Source organism: Rhinopithecus roxellana, chromosome 7 (assembly GCF_007565055.1).
Source record: "Rhinopithecus roxellana isolate Shanxi Qingling chromosome 7, ASM756505v1, whole genome shotgun sequence".
In the NCBI taxonomy this organism is placed as follows: Eukaryota; Metazoa; Chordata; class Mammalia; order Primates; family Cercopithecidae; genus Rhinopithecus; species Rhinopithecus roxellana.
This window is the reverse complement of record NC_044555.1, coordinates 55,757,829-55,780,886: the sequence shown is the minus strand read 5'-3', so window position 1 is coordinate 55,780,886 and position 23,058 is coordinate 55,757,829.

Sequence of the window (23,058 nt, the reverse complement as noted above, 5' to 3'; positions counted from 1 at the left end):
GTAAAGAGATCAATTCAACAGGAAGAGCTAACTATCCTAAATATATATGCACCCAATACAGGAGCACCCAAATTCATAAAGCAAGTCCTTAGAGACTTACAAAGAGACTTAGACTCCCATACAATCATAATGGGAGACTTCAACACTCCACTGTCAACATTAGACAGATCAACGAGACAGAAAGTTAACAAGGATATCCAGGAATTGAACTCATCTCTGCACCAAGCGGACCTAATAGACATCTATAGAACTCTCCACCCCAAATCAACAGAATATACATTCTTCTCAGCACCACATCGCACTTATTCCAAAATTGACCACATAATTGGAAGTAAAGCACTCCTCAGCAAATGTAAAAGAACAGAAATTATAACAAACTGTCTCTCAGACCACAGTGCAATCAAACTAGAACTCAGGACTAAGAAACTCAATCAAAACCACTCAACTACATGGAAACTGAACAGTCTGCTCCTGAATGACTACTGGGTACATAATGAAATGAAGGCAGAAATAAAGATGTTCTTTGAAACCAATGAGAACAAAGATACAACATACCAGAATCTCTGGGACACATTTAAAGCAGTGTGTAGAGGGAAATTTATAGCACTAAATGCCCACAAGAGAAAGCAGGAAAGATCTAAAATTGACACTCTAACATCACAATTAAAAGAACTGGAGAAGCAAGAGCAAACACATTCAAAAGCTAGCAGAAGGCAAGAAATAACTAAGATCAGAGCAGAACTGAAGGAGATAGAGACACAAAAAGCCCTCCAAAAAATCAATGAATCCAGGAGTTGGTTTTTTGAAAAAATCAACAAAATTGACAGACCGCTAGCAAGACTAATAAAGAAGAAAAGAGAGAAGAATCAAATAGACACAATAAAAAATGATAAAGGGGATATCACCACCAACCCCACAGAAATACAAACTACCATCAGTGAATACTATAAACACCTCTACGCAAATCAACTAGAAAATCTAGAAGAAATGGATAATTTCCTGGACACTTGCACTCTTCCAAGACTAAACCAGGAAGAAGTTGAATCCCTGAATAGACCAATAGCAGGCTCTGAAATTGAGGCAATAATTAATAGCCTACCCACCAAAAAATGTCCAGGACCAGATGGATTCACAGCTGAATTCTACCAGAGGTACAAGGAGGAGCTGGTACCATTCCTTCTGAAACTATTCCAATCAATAGAAAAAGAGGGAATCCTCCCTAACTCATTTTATGAGGCCAACATCATCCTGATACCAAAGCCTGGCAGAGACACAACAAAAAAAGAAAATTTTAGACCAATATCCCTGATGAACATCAATGCCAAAATCCTCAATAAAATACTGGCAAACCAGATTCAGCAGCACATCAAAAAGCTTATTCACCATGATCAAGTGGGCTTCATCCCTGGGATGTAAGGCTGGTTCAACATTCGCAAATCAATAAACGTAATCCAGCATATAAACAGAACCACAGACAAGAACCACATGATTATCTCAATAGATGCAGAAAAGGCTTTTGACAAAATTCAACAGCCCTTCATGCTAAAAACGCTCAATAAATTCGGTATTGATGGAAAGTACCTCAAAATAATAAGAGTGATTTATGACAAACCCACAGCCAATATCATACTGAATGGGCAAAAACTGGAAAAATTCCCTTTGAAAACTGGCACAAGACAGGGATGCCCTCTCTCACCACTCCTATTCAACATAGTGTTGGAAGTTCTGGCTAGGGCAATCAGGCAAGAGAAAGAAATCAAGGGTATCCAGTTAGGAAAAGAAGAAGTCAAATTGTCCCTGTTTGCAGATGACATGATTGTATGTTTAGAAAACCCCATCGTCTCAGCCCAAAATCTCCTTAAGCTGATAAGCAACTTCAGCAAAGTCTCAGGATACAAAATTAATGTGCAAAAATCACAAGCATTCTTATACACCAGTAACAGACAAACAGAGAGCCAAATCAGGAATGAACTTCCATTCACAATTGCTTCAAAGAGAATAAAATACCTAGGAATCCAACTTACAAGGGATGTAAAGGACCTCTTCAAGGAGAACTACAAACCACTGCTCAGTGAAATAAAAGAGGACACAAACAAATGGAAGAACATACCATGCTCACGGATAGGAAGAATCAATATCGTGAAAATGGCCATACTGCCCAAGGTTATTTATAGATTCAATGCCATCCCCATCAACCTACCAATGAGTTTCTTCACAGAATTGGAAAAAAGTGCTTTAAAGTTCATATGGAACCAAAAAAGAGCCCACATTGCCAAAACAATCCTAAGTCATAAGAACAACGCTGGAGGCATCACACTACCTGACTTCAAACTATACTACAAGGCTACAGTAACCAAAACAGCATGGTACTGGTACCAAAACAGAGCTATAGACCAATGGAACAGAACAGAGTCCTCAGAAATAATACCACACATCTACAGCCATCTGATCTTTGACAAACCTGAGAGAAACAAGAAATGGGGAAAGGATTCCCTATTTAATAAATGGTGCTGGGAAAATTGGCTAGCCATAAGTAGAAAGCTGAAACTGGATCCTTTCCTTACTCCTTATATGAAAATTAATTCAAGATGGATTAGAGACTTAAATGTTAGACCTAATACCATAAAAACCCTAGAAGAAAACCTAGGTAGTACCATTCAGGACATAGGCATGGGCAAGGACTTCATGTCTAAGACACCATAAGCAACGGCAGCAAAAGCCAAAATTGACAAATGGAATCTAATTAAACTAAAGAGCTTCTGCACAGCAAAAGAAACTACCATCAGAGTGAACAGGCAACCTACAGAATGGGAGAATATTTTTGCAATCTACTCATCTGACAAAGGGCTAATATCCAGAATCTATAAAGAACTCAAACAAATTTACAAGAAAAAAACAAACAACCCCATCCAAAAGTGGGCAAAGGATATGAACAGACATTTCTCAAAAGAAGACATTCATACAGCCAACAGACACATGAAAAAATGCTCATCATCACTGGCCATCAGAGAAATGCAAATTAAAACCACAATGAGATACCATCTCACACCAGTTAGAATGGCAATCATTAAAAAGTCAGGAAACAACAGGTGCTGGAGAGGATGTGGAGAAATAGGAACACTTTTACACTGTTGGTGGGATTGTAAACTAGTTCAACCATTATGGAAAACAGTATGGCAATTCCTCAAGGATCTAGAACTAGATGTACCATATGACCCGGCCATCCCACTACTGGGTATATACCCAAAGGATTATAAATCATGCTGCTATAAAGACACATGCACACGCATGTTTATTGCGGCACTATTCACAATAGCAAAGACTTGGAATCAACCCAAATGTCCATCTGTGACAGACTGGATTAAGAAAATGTGGCACATATACACCATGGAATATTATGCAGCCATAAAAAAGGATGAGTTTGTGTCCTTTGTAGGGACATGGATGCAGCTGGAAACCATCATTCTTAGCAAACTATCACAAGAACAGAAAACCAAACACCGCATGTTCTCACTCATAGGTGGGAACTGAACAATGACATCACTTGGACTCGGGAAGGGCAACATCACACACTGGGGCCTATCATGGGGAGGGGGGAGGGGGGAGGGATTGCATTGGGAGTTATACCTGATATAAATGACGAATTGATGGGCGCTGACGAGTTGATGGGTGCAGCACACCAACATGGCACAAGTATACATATGTAACAAACCTGCAAGTTATGCACATGTACCCTAGAACTTAAAGTATAATAATAAAAAAAAAAAAAAGGAAAAAAAAAAAGAAACACAAATGAAAGTCCTTAGAATCCTCTAAGGAGTCCTTTTATGCGGATAAAGACAAAACTTCTATGGCCTACTAGAACCTCGTGATCTGTCCACTGTTTTCAGCCCTGCCTCCCTATCATTCCCTGCACTCCAGCCACTCTGGCTTTCTGTCATTTCCTTAACCTATTTTTCATCTTGCAGCCTTTGCCCTAGCAATTTTTCTAGAATGCTCTCTTCTGTTTTTTTTTTTTTTTTTTTTTTTTTTTTTCCTTCATGACAGGCTCCTTCTTATTCTTTAGGTCTCAGTCTACACGTTGCTTCCTCAGAGGTCCTCCCTGGCCACTCTATCCAAATCAGGCCCTCCCTATATCTCATTTCCAGCTATGGCTGAGTCTAATCAGAATCTACCCTACCTGCCTTGGCCTGGCAGGAGTTTTCAACTAGGGGACAAAGGGAGAACACTGTTGGAATTGAGCAATCTCAAGATTGACCCTCAAAGTCCTGCCTTACTCTAACATCTTTTCCAGTTTCTGATTCTTCTGGGCCCTCACTGGTCTTCCTGCTGTACCCTCCTGGTCTTTGAGCTATTCCAACCTATTTTCTGACATAGCCCCAGGATTAAATACATTTCTTGCCCCTGACATCTAAATTCTGTTCTCTTCTACTGGTACTTGGCTCTTCTTTCCAGGGAATTCACAGAAATCTTGGGAGGGCAATGGAATTTCCAAAATTTATGAAAGAGGAGTTACACATTCCATACAATGGTAAACTGCTCAGTAATAAAAATGAGTGAACTACTGATACATGCAACAGTATGGATGAGTCTAAAAAACATGTTGAGTGAAAGTAGAAAGACATAATAGGTTATAGACTATGATTCCATTTACAAGATGTTCTAGAATAAGCAAAACTCATCTATGGTGAAAAAATGTAACAGTGGTTACCACTGGTGGGTGGATGGGGTTACTAGATGAGAGGGTGGCATGAGGAACCTTGCTAGGGTGATAAAAATGTTCTATACCTTGGTAAAGTTTGGGTTATAACGGTTTATGCATTTGCCAAAATTCATTGAATGATACACTTAAGATGGATAACAAATATTGAACTTTATTCAAAATGCATGATGTAGTGTTTTGGGGTGAAGTGTACTGATGTTTGCAATTTACTTGGAAATACTTCCATAAGTAAGATAGACAGATTAATGGATGAATATATGTGTGATAAAGTTAATATAGCAGAGTGTTAATTGTGGAATATAGGTTATGGGTATATGTGTGTGTTATTCCACAATTCTTTTATAATTTTTGTTATTTTTTATATAATAAGTATTTCAGTATTCTTGATATTTTTATCAAAAATATCAATTATAAGGTTTTATCATTTTAATAATAAAATATTGAGAAAAATGCCCTAGATTGAAAACTTCTCTGCAGTATAAAACCTTTTGTAAAGTAAACAATTATTGGATACTGGAAATGATTTCTACTTAATTTATCTGCTTCATAGTATAGAGAGTATTTTGAAAGAAAGGCCCATCTCTAAAGGGTATATAGCTCAAGAAACAAGGTCTTAACAGAGTAATTATATCAGCCTCAGGAAGCTGGGAGCCAGGGAGGTATTTTGCAAATCACCGAGAAAGATAAACCAGGGTGTGTCTGTATGTGTAGAGGGGATCAGGGATTCCTGACTCAGAGTCCAAACCACCTAAAACTGAGTCTTCCTTGCCACCTAAACTCCAAGCTCAAAAAGAAATAAGTGAGTTTGGCAAACGCATTGGCCTCACAGCCTCAGAATGGGTTGTTCCAGAAGCTTTGAGACCAGTTTCCTTGAACTTTAGGGTCATCTTTCTGCACTTTTCTATCCAGGAAAAATGGGAGGGAACAAAAGTGCTCAGAGAGTCTCAAAACTCCCTGGTCTTCAACATCCTGGGAACTCTGCTAGACTATAAGCTACATGAGGGCAGGGACACAATCTGTCTTGTTCAACACGGTTTTCTTGGCACTCGACACAGAGCCTGGTACCATAGTTAGCACTCAACAAAAACCCACTAAATATATGAATGTTTTATTGAATGAATAATATTTGTTGATTCCTGCATTGCTAATTTCTAGTCATCTTTCTAGTCTCAGGTCAACTGCCACTTCCTCCAAAAGTCAGTCCCTGAATTCCTCCTTACCATCCCAGACCATGTTAAGCCCTTCTTTTATGCACTTCTGTGGTTATTTTTCTAATCATTTAGTGCATTTTAAATGATAGTTTTGATGTCTACTTCCCCCACTTGCCTGTAAGTCCCATGAAGGCAGGGATGGTGTGCATCTTTGTTACCGCTGCACACTTAGTGTTCAGTATAGGTGATACATAGATTTAATGAATAGGTGCAGTCCTTCCCTCATCTGAGTAAATTATTCTGCCATGTGTTTGTGCTCTGCTTTTCCCAGCAGAAATTTGAGAACTAGAGAACCAGAGGCATGGCATTTAACTCTTTGTCTTCTTTGTTTTGCTGGGCACAGAATGGATATAAATCAAGCACAGTTCATGATGACTCCATCATGACACACAATGATGCTCCTTCTTTCTAGGGACAGCTTACACTAAGGTTCTGCCTACAATACACAATGACCAAACAGATGTAATAGGGACTAAACCCACAGATGTAAATATCAGTGCCTAGTCTGACAGAATGCCTTTTAATGGATCATATCAAACTATTGCCAAAGCCAGGCTCAGCTATGTTAAGAGGAGGTTAAGTAGAGACAGTTAAATCAGCCAATGTGGTTTTTGGCCCTTGGTTCTCATCTCTGCCCTTACAAATCCCAGGGTCAGCTAGGAGTGACTGGAGACTTGTCTGAAAGCTGCCCAGTAGCTGGGGGCAGTGACTATAGAATAAAGTTATCTTCTTCAAACTGCAGTCCAGGAGAGGTCTGGGGATTGGAGACCATCTGCCCTGGTGTGGCTTCAGGCACTGCCATGCAATGTGGCCTGTGGACAAAAAGAGTACAGGAGGTAGAGCCTTAGGAAGAATGCCCTCTAGGTCCACAGGAAGACATCCTGCTTATGCTGTTACAGGACCAGATGCCGATGTAGACTAGTTCCTGATGTAAATGAACCCAGGGGCTGTGGGACAGGCTCCTTGTACCACTCTTAATTTCCCTAATGATCTGCTTCCATGTGCCATGTGGAGCCACAAAAAAGGGGATAGCTTGTGCCAAGAAAGAGAAATTACTATTGAAAAGGCACTAGTAAGACCTTCACTTAGGATTTTTTTTCCTCCTCTTTGAAAACAAATAGCTTGAGTAGCAAGTATAACCTTGACTAGGATGACCACATAATTTATTGTCCAAACCATGACCCTTTTGAAAGTGAAAGAGGACCCTGTTGATAATTGTGCTGGACCACAAACCTAACCTGAGACTATCCCAGGCAATTTGGGATGCATGGTACCTGCAGCCTTGACCATCATCTTGGATGAGCTTTAAAACTCTCTTGGACCCTGGCATCCAGCCATGTGGAATGTTTCAGATGGCTGATAATCTGCAGTAGGAAGCAGAGCTGCTGGGCAGGTCTAACAGCAGAGTCTGTGAGCAGCAGAGTCACAGAGCCATCTAGCCAACTGATGATGAGCATCTGCTGTGAGGACTGGATTGTTTAGTCATCCATCAATCACTTTTCACGCTCAGAGCTGTATGTACAAGTAGGATGACTGTCAGCAGACTAGTCTTCAAATGTAAATAATGGCGGTTCACCATCACAGAGTGCTTCCTATGTGCTAGGCATTGTGCTAAGCACTTCTCATACCTTAGGTCCTACTGTATATTTGTTGATGTTTATAGCAAAGCCTTCCATGTAGAAAGATTTTGTATTTAGTGATTACCTTTATGTTTACTGTCTTACTTGATCCTCACAACAATCCAAGGAGGTAGGTGTTCCTATTCCAATGGCCAGATGAGGAAGGTGAGGCTTACCAGATAAAATAGCTTGTAAATAACTGCTAGAACTGGGACTTAAATCCAGGTATGTTCAACTGCAAATTCTATACTCTTTTTTGGTATCACACCTAGCTAATGTGTTAATTCAACAAATATTTGCAAGTTAGACACCATGTGGCAAAGACTGTGCTAAGTGTTAGGTGTAAATATGCACTGGGCAGTGGGCTCAAGCTGTGAAAAGGCAGCAACATTTTCTGCCTCAAACAGCTCCTTTAGCGGGAGAGACAGGCACACAAACACATAATTTGAATACAATGGACTGGACACCATACTCTACATAATATTTCAATGAAATATAAAATACACAATAATATTGTATGATTATTAATATCATATGAACTGCATTTATATATTCTATTATGTTTCTATTTTGTAAATAAATATGTAGGATATGTACAAAGTGCTGTGGGAGCACAACAGAGAGGAAAGTGAGAAGGTTTCACAGAGAGGGTAACATTCAGGATGGGCTTTGGAGGGCGCCTAGGAGCTCGTCAGGCAGAGAAGTGAGGCAACCAAGCCCACACTTGGCAGAAGGAATAGACTGAAAAGGCACAGGAGAGAATGAGACATGTTTGGAAAACAGCAAGCAGACTGATGAGTCTTCCTCTGTGAGAATGGCCCACTTGAGGATTTACAGGTAAATTTATATGATACCTGGGGTTTGCTTTAAAATGGTCCAGAAAAACCAAAGTGTGTGGAATGGGGGAGGAGAGGAAATAGATAAAACAAGAATGAGAGGAATTGGATAATTTTGAAGCAGCAGGATAAGTATAGGGAGATTAATTTCAGTATGCTTTTCACTTTTGCATATGCCTGAAATTTTCCATAGTAAAATATTTTTTGAAAGAAAAAAAGCAGTTTGGTGGAGATGGCACAAAGAGAAGGTGGAGGAAAGTGTTCAAAGGTGAGGCCGATGAACTAGGTGGCATGGTTGGTGTGAGGGTGGGAGGGCAGACAATGAAAGGTCCTCACAAGCCAGGCTAAGTATTCGGGACTTAATCCAGTATTTAATAGCGAGACATTAAAGGATTTTAATCGTAGGGTTGACAAACTCATTGCATATTTAGAAGAGATCACTGGCACTGTATAGGAATGGATTATGAGGCAGGGAGTGGAGAGGTGGGGAAGCAGGTCCAGGTAAGAAGTGATGGGGGCCAGGCAATTAAGGAAAAAGAGGGCAGAGTTCCAGTCTTTGCGTTTTCTTCTGAGTACAATGGGAAACCACTGGAGGGTTTTAGGCAAGGATCAAATATGATTTGATTTTCATTTTTAAAAGATCCCTTGAGCTATTATGTGGAATCTGGACCAGGGAAGGGTAGGCATGGGTAGAAGTGGGGAGACTGATGAAGACTTTTGCCAAAGTCCAGATGATGTGACTTGGATTAGTGGCAATAGAGTTGACAGGAGTAGATGGATCCTAAATATGGAAATTGAATTGGTGGGAATTGGAAATGGATAGATTAGGTGTGTTGTAGAAGAGGGAGAAATAAAGGATATCTCCCAGGTTTCTGGGATAAAGAATTAGGTGGAGGGTGGTGCCATTTGCTAAAGTAGGACACAGGGAGGAAATGAGGAGTCTACCATGTGAAAGAAAATGGCAGCTGGCAAAGGTTTTCAAAAAGGAATACCTTTCTGAAACTTGAAATAAATTTCAGTGGATTTTGGTAGCGCATATAGGTTACAGAAAAATGTACTTAGACTGTGAGGCCTGCAGTTCCTACAACCAATACTCATTAGAGTATATTATTTATTACTTTATTGCATAAAAGAGCTAATTATCAAACAAAATATGAAAAGTTTAGCAATCATCCAGGCTTCATTTTATGAATGCTCAGAGAAGAAATGATTTGTACAAGGTTACAGTAAGTTTGTGACAGGTCAAGGTCTACAAGCCAAATCTCCTGACACCCAGCTTTGTTTTCTTTCTGCACAGAAATTTATATTCTTTCTGAGTTCTTTCTGAATTAGAATTGACTGTGTCTTGACCCTTTTCTCCCTGTCTCCTTGGACCCCTTTTCTCTGCCTAAGTATGTGTATATAAGCAAATATATGAGAAATACCATCTAACTCCTTTCTCTCTCTCTATCTTTCTTTCTTTTCTTTTCTTGCGCGCGGTTGAGGGTGGGGCGGGCTTCTTCTGAGGGGGAGGGATTGATTTTTTCAGGTTGCAGGGATGCGGGGGAGGAGTGAGCGGCTAGGGGGCGGGAGGGAGGCAGTGGAGGTCTTCTGAGCGGGAGGGAGTGTTTTTTCTGAGAGTCGTGGATTTCTTCTTGCTTCGTTCTTTCTTTCTTTTAGGAGTCTTTTCTTCTGGGAGTTCTCTTTCTTTCGTTCTTGAGGGGGTTCTTTCTTCTTTTTCTTTCTTTCTTTCTTTCTTTCATTTATTTTCTTTCTTCTTTCTTCTTCTTTCTTTCTTCTCCTCTTCTTTTCTTTCTTCTTTCTCTCTCTTTCCCCTCCTTCCCTCCCTCCCTCCCTCCCTCCTTCCTTCCTTCCTTCGTTCCTTCCTTCCTTCCCTTTTTCTTTTTTTTTAAAGATGGGATCTTGGTCTGCTAGGAGGCTGGAGTGCAAGGACACTACCATAGCTCACTGCAGCCTTAAACTCCTGGGCTCAAGTGATCCTCCCACCTCAACCTTGCAAAGTCCTGGGACTACAGGTCCTGGCTACCATGCCAAGCTCATAGAATTTCTTTATGATTGGGCCATATGTCTTTTTTTATTAATACCTATATTATTTTAAAATATTTTTGCAGCCTCTTGAGAATTTAACTTGGAAGACATTAAAAGAGAAGATTTAAGATGGTAAAAAAAATTATCTCTGAAAACAAAAAGTATAAGGCTATTATTCATACTCATGAAGCAGATACTTCCCCCCACTGTGAGTCTGTTGTGCTCTTTTCTCTGAGTTCTGTGATCTTTCCATGACTCCTTTTTTGACTTCTGAAAGCACATTCAGGGCCCGTCTGTGTTTATTGAAACACATGACCTGATAAACTTGCGATTGCAGAGCTGGTCGTTCCTCTATCTGTAGGGAATGTTTCACACTGCACTTAAACCCTAATCCTCCCAAAGATAATCCATAGGATTAAAGGCTCTAGCACTGTCATTCTGGTGTTTTGGTTAGTTCACTATTTAAAACGCTTGCCTTTTTCTGAACCGAAGTTGCCTTCAATGTATTTCACTGCCTCCCAAGGTTGCTTGATGAGCTGACAATTGATTCCTACAGTCTCGCTGGCAAATGAGGAATTCTTACAATTTACTACTATCTAAATACAATTCTATTTTTGCAGTATCTCAATGCCCTAGTTTGGTCCCCTTGCTTCTTCTTTATAATGATTTATCTTTTCTCACCTTTTCTCTACTTGTTGAGGGAGATTGACTCTAGGAATAATGTGGACAGGCTTGATTTCATCTGTATCAAAAATTATTTAAGTCCATAAAATCTATATGTATGGACATTCACAGTGCCTGATATTAGCTACCTTTTGTTGAGTGCTTATGCGAACCAAACACTAAGCTAAAAAATTTACATATATTATCTTATCACATCCTTACAGCACCCACTTGAAGCATGTTATGGGCTGAACTGTGTGACCCTCCCTAATTGGTATGCTGCAGTCTTAACCCCTAGTCCCTCAGGATGTGATCTTATGTGGCCTTTAGAGAGGTAATAAAGGTAAAATGAGATGATTAAATTGTGTCCTTATAAAAAGGGGAAATTTGGATACAGGCATGTGTGTGGGGAGAACATCATGTGAACATGAGGACAGCCATCTATAAGCCAAGGGGAAAGTTCCAAAAGAGATCCTTCTCTCACAGCCCCTAGGAGAAACCAACTCTGCAGACAGTATGATCTCAGCCTTTTAGCCCCCAGAATTGTGAGATGATACTTTTCTGTTGTTTAAGTAACCCCTCTCCAAGTTTGTGGTGCTTTGTTATAGCAATCCTAGAAGACTAATGCAAGAGAGTATTACTATTAACCCCACTCTACAGATGAATAAGCTGAGGTGCAGAAATGTAACTGACATGTGCAAGGACATAAAGTAAATAAGGGCAAAGCTGAGATTTGAACCCAGTTCAATCTCACCTGAGAACCTGCTCCCTTGTTGTCATGTCACCTATTTGCCTAGTCTCTGGCTAGCCCGCAAGACTAACTTATTATTGTATTAATCCTAAAGAGTTAAATCACCGGCAAAATGTACCTCCTTGAATTTTGTAACTACACAGCAAAACAACAGTCACTTAAAAGCCATATTGAAATTATTTTTACGTTTAAGAACTTTTTTGTGGGGGGAGGCAGGGAAAAGGCATAGCTGGGAGATAGATGCACTTATTACTGAGAAATTGTTCCTGGGGCACCCAGAGCAATATTTCTTAGCCTAAAGCTGTCAAGTCAATATTGCCCAACAAATGGGCTTCTTTAGTCATTGTCGCTCCCTGCAATGTGGGGCTCTGAGACTCAGTTTAGTCATTTGCTGGGATACTTCTTGAGACTGGTTAGGCCAGCACAATCTGATTTCTTTCCTTTTGTTCATGCCAGAAAGTGATGGAAAGGCAGAACAAGCACTAAATCACTTCTATTCCGTGTGTTCAAAGGCTGGTTTTAAGTTACTTTCTGTGAAACAGTTGAGCCTAAATTTACTTGATCTGGATACAAAAGTTTCTCTGTGGAAACATATTGGGCATATTAGAGACTCTCCCAGGGTAGGACAGCAGTTTGGATTATGTAGCAAAATATTTCAAACCAAGTACTATGTGCTAATGGTTTATATACATGTGATGATAAGATAAAAGGGCCTTTTGGAGTTACGCTCGAAGACACTAATTAAATTCGCATCAACAAGTCAACATATTGGTCTCATATGGATTTGAGCACTTTGGAAATTGGAAATGCTTTTGTTTTGATACAATTAATTAAATTCACACATTTTGCTGATATTGAATAGTCACCTTAAAACACAGATGGCAAAAATTGAAGCTTTGAACAGCACTTTTGAATGCATTTCTGTGTTGCTGAGTAAATTAGAATAGTTTTTCCTTTCAAGGAGCTAATTGACTCAAATTTTCAAAATTTCATGGCAGATAGTGAACAGTTGATTCTTTCTCAACAAATTCAATCCAAATGATGCATGCTTTTACTTAACTGCTACAGGCTTAACTGCAGTTTTAAATTATTCTCAATGCAGAGGCAATAAAGCATTTCAGTAAATACGTCTCAGAGGAGAATTTAAGAAGAAAAAGCACAAGTATTCCCAGTAACCACTGTTCAGGTCACTGTTTGAAACTACAAGGCACATGTCAAAGAATTATGACCTGCCATGGGCAGTATTTTTCAGTTAGGAGTTTATAAATATCTCAAGGGCCTGAAGAAATGACTCCAAACAGAAAACGAGTAAACCCTACAGGAATACTTCATTTGAAAACTAAATATCTGCAGCCTTGTCTTGTCAATAAAATTGGATTTCTCTCTGTTATTATGTTGTTTCTACTTATGACTGCATCATAATGGAAATCTAGGGAGAAAAGCACGTGTGTGGAGTCTTCAACATGGCTGTGCCTTAGCAACAGGAGCTACTTGCCAAAATGAAGGAGTTTGCTTCCTGACATTCCTTCTCCTTGTTCTTGGCTCCTTAAATCATGAATTGCAAAAGGCCAAAAGGATTTGCTCATTTTGCCCAGCTTGAAAACGTAATCTATGCTTTAGAACACTAAGATGGATAATTAAATTCGCTTCAGTAGATGTTGATCTAGTGATGATTGTGCATAAAGCCCTGCATTTGGTGCTGGCAAGCTGGTGGGAAAGAGGCAGGGTGGCAGAGGCGACAATGATAAAGAGATGAGTGAGAGATGGTGTCTACCCTCTCGAATAATAGCTAACATTTAGTGAATACATCCTATGCCCCAGACACTGTGCTAAGCACTTGAAACCCCTTACTTAATTTAATGACTCTGTAGGTGGGTGCTATTTGTTTACACATTATACAGATGATAAAACTGAGGCTCAGAGAAATCAAGTAACTGCTGCTGCTTCTCATTCACCTTTGCTGGCACATCTTCCTCTCCACCTGACTCTGCAGCACCCCAGGGCTTAGTATTTGGCTCTCTTCTTGGTCTATACTCACTCACCTCATGATCTTATTTAGTTTTGTGGCTTTAGATACCACATATATTTTTAATAGGCATCTCAGACTTTACAGGTCCTAAATAGAGATCCTGATCTTCCCCCTCCTTAAGAAGTGCTCCTTCCCTTGTCTTCCCAGTCTGAGCTGATGGAAACTTCATTCTTCCTCTTCTTAGGCTAAAAATATCTTTTTCTCATATCTTTTGAGTGTATCTAGAATCTGACTACTCTTCATCTTCAAGGCTACCATTTTGGTCTGAGCCACTGTCTTCTATTGCCTGAATGACTACTGTAGCTTCCTAACAAGCCTCTCAACTTCTTTCCTGAAGGTTATTGCTGTGTAATAAATTGCCACAAACTTAGCAGCTTAAAACACTCATGTATTATCTTGCAGTTTTGTAAATCAGAAGTCCAGAGGGCTCAGATGGGTTCTCTGCTTAGGGTTTCAAAAGGCTGAAGTCAAAGTGTCAGCCAGGCTGGACTCTTACTTGAAAGCTTTGGGGGCAAAATCCACTCCAAGCTCATTTAGGCTGTAGGCAGAATCCAGATACTCATGGCTGTAGGTCTGAGGACTGTTTTCTTGCTGGCTGCCGGCTGGGGGTCACTCTGGAATGCTACAGGCTACACACATTTCTTCTCAAGCAGTCCTCTCCATCTTCAAAGCCAGCAATGGCATACCAAATTCCCCTTGTGCTTCAGATCCATCTAACTCCCTCTTTTGCTACCAGCTGGAGAAAACCCTCTGCTTTTATTATTATTATTAAATTATACTTTAAGTTCTGGGGTACATGTGCAGAACATGCAGGTTTGTTATATAGGTATACACGTGCCATGGTGGTTTGCTGCACCCATCAACCCATCATCTACATTAGGTATTTCTCCAAATGCTATTCTTCCCCCAGCCCCCCACCCCCTGACAGGCCCCGGTGTGTGATAGTCCCCTTCCTGTGTCCATGTGTTCTCATTGTTCAACTCCCACTTATGAGTGAGAACATGCCTTGTTTGATTTTCTGTTCTTGTGATAGTTTGCTGAGAATGATGGTTTCCAGTTTCATCTGTGTCCCTGCAAAGGACATGAACTCATCCTTTTCATGGCTGCATAGTAGTAAATGGTATGTATGTGCCACATTTTCTTTATCCAGTCTATCACTGATGGGCATTTGCGTTGGTTCCAAGTCTTTGCTATTGTGAACAGTGCCGCAATAAACATACGTGTGCATGTGTCTTTATAGTAGAATAATTTATAATCCTTTGGGTATATATCCAGTAGTGGGATTGCTGGGTCAAATGGTATTTCTAGTTCTAGATCCTTGAGGAATCGCCACACTGTTTTCCATAATGGTTGAACTAGTTTACAATCCCACCAACAGCGTAAAAGTGTTCCTATTTCTCCACATCCTCTCCAGCATCTGTTGTTTCCTGACTTTTTAATGATCGCCATTCTAACTGGTGTGAGATGGTATCTTATTGTGGTTTTGATTTGCATTTCTCTAATGACCAGTGATGATGAGATTTTTTTCGTATGTCTGTTGGCTGCGTAAATGTCTTCTTTTGAGAAGTGTCTGTTCATATCCTTCACCCACTTTTTGATGGGGTTGTTTGTTTTTTCTTGTAAATTTGTTTAAGTTATTTATAGATTCTTGATATTAGCCCTTTGTCAGATGGATAGATTGCAAAATTTTTCTCCCATTCTGTATTGTCTGTTCACTGTGATGATCGTTTCTTTTGCTGTGCAGAAGCTCTTTAGTTTAATTAGATCCCATTTGTCTATTTTGGCTTTTGTTGCCATTGCTTTCGGTGTTTTAGTCATGAAGTCTTAACCCTCTACTTTTGAAGGGCTCACTTGATTGGGTCAGGTCCAACCAAGTCATCTCCATACCTTAAAGTCAACTGACTTGGAACTTTAATTATTTCTGTAAAATCTCTTCAGAGCTGTACCCAGATCAACATTTAGTTGAATAAACAGGAAACAAAAATTTGGGGGGCTGAGGTGGGGATCCATATTTAGAAAGCTGCCCATAAAATAAAAAGGAATTAATATAAGAATGCTGCCTACCATACCTCCCTGCAGCTTTTTCTCCACTCAGCAGCTAATGTGATCCTGTTCAAATGTAAGCGAGATCCTGTCATTCCTGTACCCACAATCCTCTAGTGGCTCCTCATCTCCTTACCATGTCCAAAGTCAAACTCTTCATCATGTCCCACAAGGCCCTCATGATCTGGACTGTGCCCCTTATCACTCTGACTTCTTCTCCTACTTTCTCTCTCTCACTTACCCTTCTCCTCACTTGCTTTCCCTCTGGACATACTTGAGTGCTCCAAGCACGATCCCACTTCAGGGCCTTTGTATAAGCTGTTTGGTCAGCTTGGGATGACTTTCCCCCTGATAACGACTTACCTTAATATTTCTACTCAATTTTCACCCTCTCACTAAGGTCTTTTTTGACAACTTTTTTGAAGTTACACCCTACTCCATACTCCCTAAGCCCCCTTCCTGCTTCAGTTTCTTCCAGATCCTTTATTACTCTCTAACATAAAATATGTAAATACATGAAATATAGTTTACACTTTTATGTTGTTTATTGCCTTTCTCTTAGAATGTAAGACCCACAAGGGATTTTGTTCACTGATGTATCCCTAACACCTAGTACAATGTCTGGAACAGAGCAGGCACTCAATAAATATGTGTTAAATGAATGAATCAGTGAGCTTGCCCAAAGTCACACGCACTAGTAGTAAGTGACAGAGTTGGAATTTAACACATACCATGAAACACATACCACCTGTCTGGAGCTTAGAATCAGATGGTAAGGGTGAGGATAAACAAAGTTAGGACTATAGTACAAAATGCTCTAAGGAAAATGCCGCAGAGGAGATGCCAACCAAAGATTCTAGAATTTTCGAGGATAGAGAAGTCATACCTGGCTGTGGTGATCAAGATGAGACAGAAGGGTAAAAGACAGAGACACGGAGGATAAGCAATGTGGAAATGGAGGCAGAGATTGGGGTAATGAAGCTACAAACCAATGAAAGACAAGGAATGCTAGGTAGCCACAGTGAGTGTGGCTTTCCTGACACCTTGGTTTCAAATTTTGGTCTTTATAACTGTGATAGAATGAAGTTCTATTGTTTTAAGTCACCAAGTCTATGGTAATTTGTTATGGCAGCCCCGTGAAAGCACTGAAAGAGGTTTGAAGGATGAGTAGGATTGCTGTGGATTCTGTGCTGCACTCTTTCAATTCCCTGTCAGGTCCAAAAGATTTGTTCATCCAGCTCCTAGGGTTCTGTGGGTTGCCAGTCTTCAGCTGTCAGCCCTTTATAGGAACTATTTCTGCTGAAGAGGGGACCTTGTCCATAGCAACGTCCCTGTCCTGCAGATAGTTTGCATCCAATGACTGTCCAAAATGGGGGTTGTATTAGTTATCAGTTGATGCATAATAAATTATCACACACTTAATGGCTGAAAGCAACACATATTTATTATCTCACAGTTTCTGTGGGTCAGGAGTCTGGACATAGCTTTACTGAGTTATCTGCTTAGGGTCTTACAAGGCTTTCAAGGTATCAGCCAGGCCACATTATCATCTGGAGGCCTGTCTGGGGCAGAATTCACTTCTAAACTCAGGTTGTTGGCAGAATTCATTTCCTTACTGTTGAAGAGCTGAGGCCCCTGGCTTCTGGCTTCTTGCTGATTATTGGTTGGAGGCTGCCCTTAGCTCCTGGAGGCCATCGGACAGTCCCATACCACATGGGCTTTCTCAACCTGGATATCTTATCAATCCAACAAATAAAGTCTCTAAAGTGACTTTGGTAGCAAGACAGTCTTATACGGCATAATATAATCATAAAGCTGACATCCTATTTCCTTTGCTGTATTCTGTTGATTAGGAGCAAGTTACTAGGTCCAGTACGTGAACACCAGTAGGCAGGGATGACTGGGGGAGCATCTTAGAGTCTGTTTGCCACAGGAATATAAAGGCCCGATCCCCTCGTTTTCACTGGAGACAGCTGTGAAGGGCCATCCTGGGTTTTTATCTTTTTGTGGGCTTAGCTGTGGCATTGTGTGATCACACTATGGCCCACATTTTCCCTCTGCCCACTCTGACTTCATTTCCTTCCATTCCACAGGTTGATCCTGACAGCATTCCCTTATAAATGATCTTCACTCTCATTTCCAACTCAGAATCTGGGGAACCATATCTGTGGCAAGGATTTTCATACGTGGAGGTGAAGAGGCTCTCGGAGGGTATTCCAGGATGAGAGAATTTATTAAAATACTCAATAAAAATGTAGGGTCTGTGGGTGAGGGAAACAATGGGATATCCAATTAGAGTGGGTGAAAGAAAAGGATGGAATGTGAGGCTAGAAATTTAGGCTGGGGCCACTGTGTGGAGGACCCTGAATGGCATACTCAGAAGAGTGGGGTAATGGGAAACCTTGGAGGATTTTGAGCACAAGACATTAGCACCAGGCTTTGATTATGATTCTGACAACAAACTGTTTCAAATACTTTAGGAGGGCCTTATATCTGTTAAAAGAATGATGTAGTAAAAATATGTAAAGTGGCTTCCAGGGGAGCTCTCTTATACATGTAGGCCTAGAGTTTTCTCTCTTAGGGACAAAATGAAGCTTGTGGCTGTTATGAGTTGAACTGGAATTCACATGTTGAAATCCTAACCCCCAGTACTTCAGAATGTGACTCTATTTGGAGATATGGTCTTTACGTAGGGATGATCAAGTTAAGATGACGTCAGTACACTTCTCAAAAGATGACATTTATGCAGCCAACAAACATACGAAAAAAAGCTGAACATCATTGATCATTAGAGAAATGCAAATCTAAACCACAATGAGATAACATCTCATGCCAGTCAGAATAGCGATTATTACAAAGTCAAAAAGCAACCAATACTTCTGAGGTTGCAGAGAAAAAGGAATGCTTTTGCACTCACGTGGGAGTATAAATTAGTTCAACCATGTGGAAAATGGATTGTGAGGAACTGTGAATCCCTCAAAGACCTGGAAGCAGAAATTTAACCCAGCAATTCCATTACTAGGTATATACCCAAAGGAGTATAAATCATTCTATTACAAAGATACATGCATGTGTATGTTCATTGCAGTAATATGCACAATAGCAAAGACATGGAATCAACCCAAATGCCCATCAGTAGTAGGCTGGATAAAGAAAATGTGGTACATACACACCATGGAATACTATGCAGCCATAAAAAGGGACAAGATCACGTCCTTTGCAGGGACATGGATAGAGCTGGAAGCCATTATCTTCAGCAAACTAAGGCAGGTACAGTAAATGAAAACACTGCATATTCTCACTTTTAAGTGGGAGCTGAACAATGAGAACACATGGACACAGGGAGGGGAGCAACACACACTGGGACCTGTTAGAGAGTGGGGGTGGGGGAAGGGAGAGCATCAGGAAGAATAGCTAATGGATGTTGGGCTTAATACCAAGGTGATGAATTGATCGATGCAGCAAACCACCATGGCTCACGCTTACCTGTGTACCAAACCTGCATATCTTGCACATATACTCTGGAACTTAAAATAAAGATTGAAGGAAAAAAAAAGATGAAGGCAGTAGTCTGGGCCCTAATCCAATGTGACTGCTGTTGTTATAAAAAAGGGAAACTTGGTGTCCATCAATGGATAAAAAAATGTGGTACATATACACCATGGAATACTATGCAGCCATAAAAAGGAATGAGATCATATCCTTTTCAAGGACATGAATGAAGCTGGAAGCCATCATCCTCAGCAAACTAACACCGAAAAAGAAAACCAAATACTGCATGTTCTCACTCATACATGGGAGTTGAACAATGAAAACACATGGACACAGGAGGGGAACAACACACACCGGGGCCAGTCGGGGGCTGGGGGCGAGGGGAGGAAGAGCATTGGGACAAATAGCTGATGAATGCAGGACTTAAAACCTAGATGATGGGTTGATATGTGCAGCAAACCACCATGGCACACATATAACTATGTCACAAACCTACATGTTCTGCACTTGTATCCCGGAACTTAATATAAAATTTTAAAAAAGGGAAAGTTGAATTTGTGGATGCACACACATGTCCACACACGCACAAGGAGAATACCACGTGAAGATGAAGGCAGAGATTGGAATGATGAAGCTGTAAGCCGAGGAACACCAAGGATTGCTGGCCATCACCAGAAGCTAGGAGAGAGATTCGGAGCAGACTTCCTCAGAGCTCTCAGAAGGAATCAAACTTGCCGACACCTTGGTTTCAGACTTCTAGCCTCCAGAACTGTGAAACGACAGATTCCCATTGTTTAAGCCACCCAGTTTGTGGCATTTAGTTATGGCAGCCCTAGCAAATTAGTACAATAGCTCTTTCTCCTCAGTTTCCTGGCCGTGAGCTCTGTGAGAAAGAGACCATGTCTGTGATTGCTCACTGTATCAGTTAGGATGCTTCAGGCTTCAAGCAACAGAAAACTTAACTAAAAGTGGTTTGAAACATAACAGCATTTATTATTTCACATGAGAATATCAGAGGTAGGACTGTCCCAAAATGGATTAAATCAACAGCTTAATGATGACAGGGCTTAAGGTTAGCTACCTTGCTCTGGTTTCAGGGCTTGAGATCTTTGGGACCACTCAGATGATCCTAATTAGAGATAGACTCCATGTGATGTATGGTTTATTTCCACTTCATGCTGCCTATTATCTCATCTTTTCAGGTCCTGACCCTAGATGATGGGGGGTTTTCAGGGCCCCCAACCTTCGCAGACCCTATATTCCACATTTGTTTTTATCATTCTGTATTCCACATTTTTTTTCTCTCTAATACTGTCAGAAATGTTTCTCAGCCTCTCAGTCACTTCTATATTGGTGAAAGCCCCATGGACAAAAGTGGATCAAATACCTCTTTTGGTTTCCTGATTCAGCTCTGTTTCTAGGCTTGGTAATTCTCCACTCTTTCATTATTTCTTTGATAATTATAGAAATGTGTTCTTTTAAAAATATTGTCTTTTCTCATTTTTCTTTAGCAGAAAGGCAGGTCTGAATTAACTCATCTTTAATGATCAGAAACGGAACTCTATCTTTTTAGACTTTATCACTAAAACAAAAATTATACAAGCTACTTCAGTAGCCCCCCTCTCTCTCAAGAAGGAGCCATTATTTTGAATTTAGTTTTTATAATTTCATACATTTGATGCATAGGTGCATATCCTCAAACAACGCATGGTATTGTTTTTATAAATGACATTATACTGTATTCTTCTGCAGCTTTCTTTTTCTGTCCAGTATGTTTTTGATATTTATCCCATTTTGTTATGCTAAAGACATGGCATATTAATGATACTTGCCTCATAGTATTCCTTATACGATTGTACCACAATTACTCATTCATTCTCCTATTGATGAACATTGGGGTTATTTGCGTTTTAAAATGTGCAGTCTGCTCAGGCCAAAATATTTGTATTTGACTCAACAAAGATGAGAAAGCAGTGCTTCTTAGACAATCAAAAGGCTTAGATGAAAGTTCCATGCTCAAAAATGTCCCAAGGGAAATTAAAAATTCTCAGTTGACAAATGAAGACCAGAACTTGATAACTCCACAAAATTCTTCGAGTAAAAATTTGATTAAATATGATAAAGGAAATGGGGGCCCCATCCTTATCCAAGGGTCCTAAGTGTCCATTGGTACAAAGTGCTGGGATAGACAAAGGACAGAACTGGTCACGTGGCTGTGGTACTAGATCCCCGGCAGGGCAGGGGAGCTGGCTTTGCTGCTGCAGGGTACACAGACCTTGGTTCCAGATATGGACCATCATGTGTAAGTCTCTTTACCCCTGTTTCCTTACCCATATTGAAGTTGTGCAATCTTTTTATGGACTTACTCCTTTTTTTATATTATACTTTAAGTTCTAGGGTACATATGCACAACATGCAGGTTTGTTACATATGTATACATGTGCCATGTTGGTGTGCTGCACCCATTAACTCATCATTTACATTAGGTATAACTCCTAATGCAATCCCTCTCCCCTCCCCCCTCCCCATGATAGGCCCCGGTGTGTGATGTTCCCCTTCCTGTGTCCAAGTGACCTCATTGTTCAATTCCTACCTATGAGTGAGAACATGCAGTATTTGGTTTTCTGTTCTTGTGATAGTTTGCTGAGAATGGTGGTTTCCAGCTGCATCCATGTCCCTACAAAGGACACGAACTCATCCTTTTTTATGGCTGCATAGTATTCTGTGGTGTATATGTGCCACATTTCCTTAATCCAGTCTGTCACTGATGGACATTTGGGTTGATTCCAAGTCTTTGCTATTGTGAACAGTGCTGCAATAAACACACGTGTGCATGTGTCTTTATAGCAGCATGACTTATAATTCTTTGGATACATACCCAGTAATGGGATGGCTGGGTCAAATGGTATTTCTAGTTCTAGATCCTTGAGGAATCTCCACACTGTTTTCCACAATGGTTGAAGTAGTTTACAGTCCCACCAACAGTGTAAAAGTGTTCCTATTTCTCCACACCCTCTCCAGCACCTGTTGTTTCCTGATTTTTTAATGATTGCCATTCTAACTGGTGTGAGATGGTATCTCATTGTGGTTTTGATTTGCATTTCTCTGATGGCGAGTGATGATGAGCATTTTTTCATGTGTCTGTTGGCTGTATGAACGTCTTCTTTTGAGAAGTGTCTGTTCATATCATTTACCCACTTTTTGATGGGGTTGTTTGTTTTTTTCTTGTACATTTGATGGAGTTCTTTATAGGTTCTGGATATAAGCCCTTTGTCAGATGAGTAGATTGCAAAAATTTTCTCTCATTCTGTGGGTTGCCTGTTCACTCTGATGGTAGTTTCTTTTGCTGTGCAGGAGCTCTTTAGTTTAATTAGATCCCATTTGTCAATTTTTGCTTTTGCTGCCGTTGCTTTTGGTGTTTTAGACATGAAGTCCTTGCCCATGCCTATGTCCTGAATGGTACTACCTAGGTTTTCTTCTAGGGTTTTTATGGTTTTAAGTCTAATATTTAAGTCTCTAATCCATCTTGAATTAATTTTCGTATAAGGAGTAAGGAAAGGATCCAGTTTCAGCTTTCTACTTATGGCTAGCCAATTTTCCCAGCACCATTTATTAAATAGGGAATCCTTTCCCCTTTTCTTGTTTTTGTCAGGTTTGTCAAAG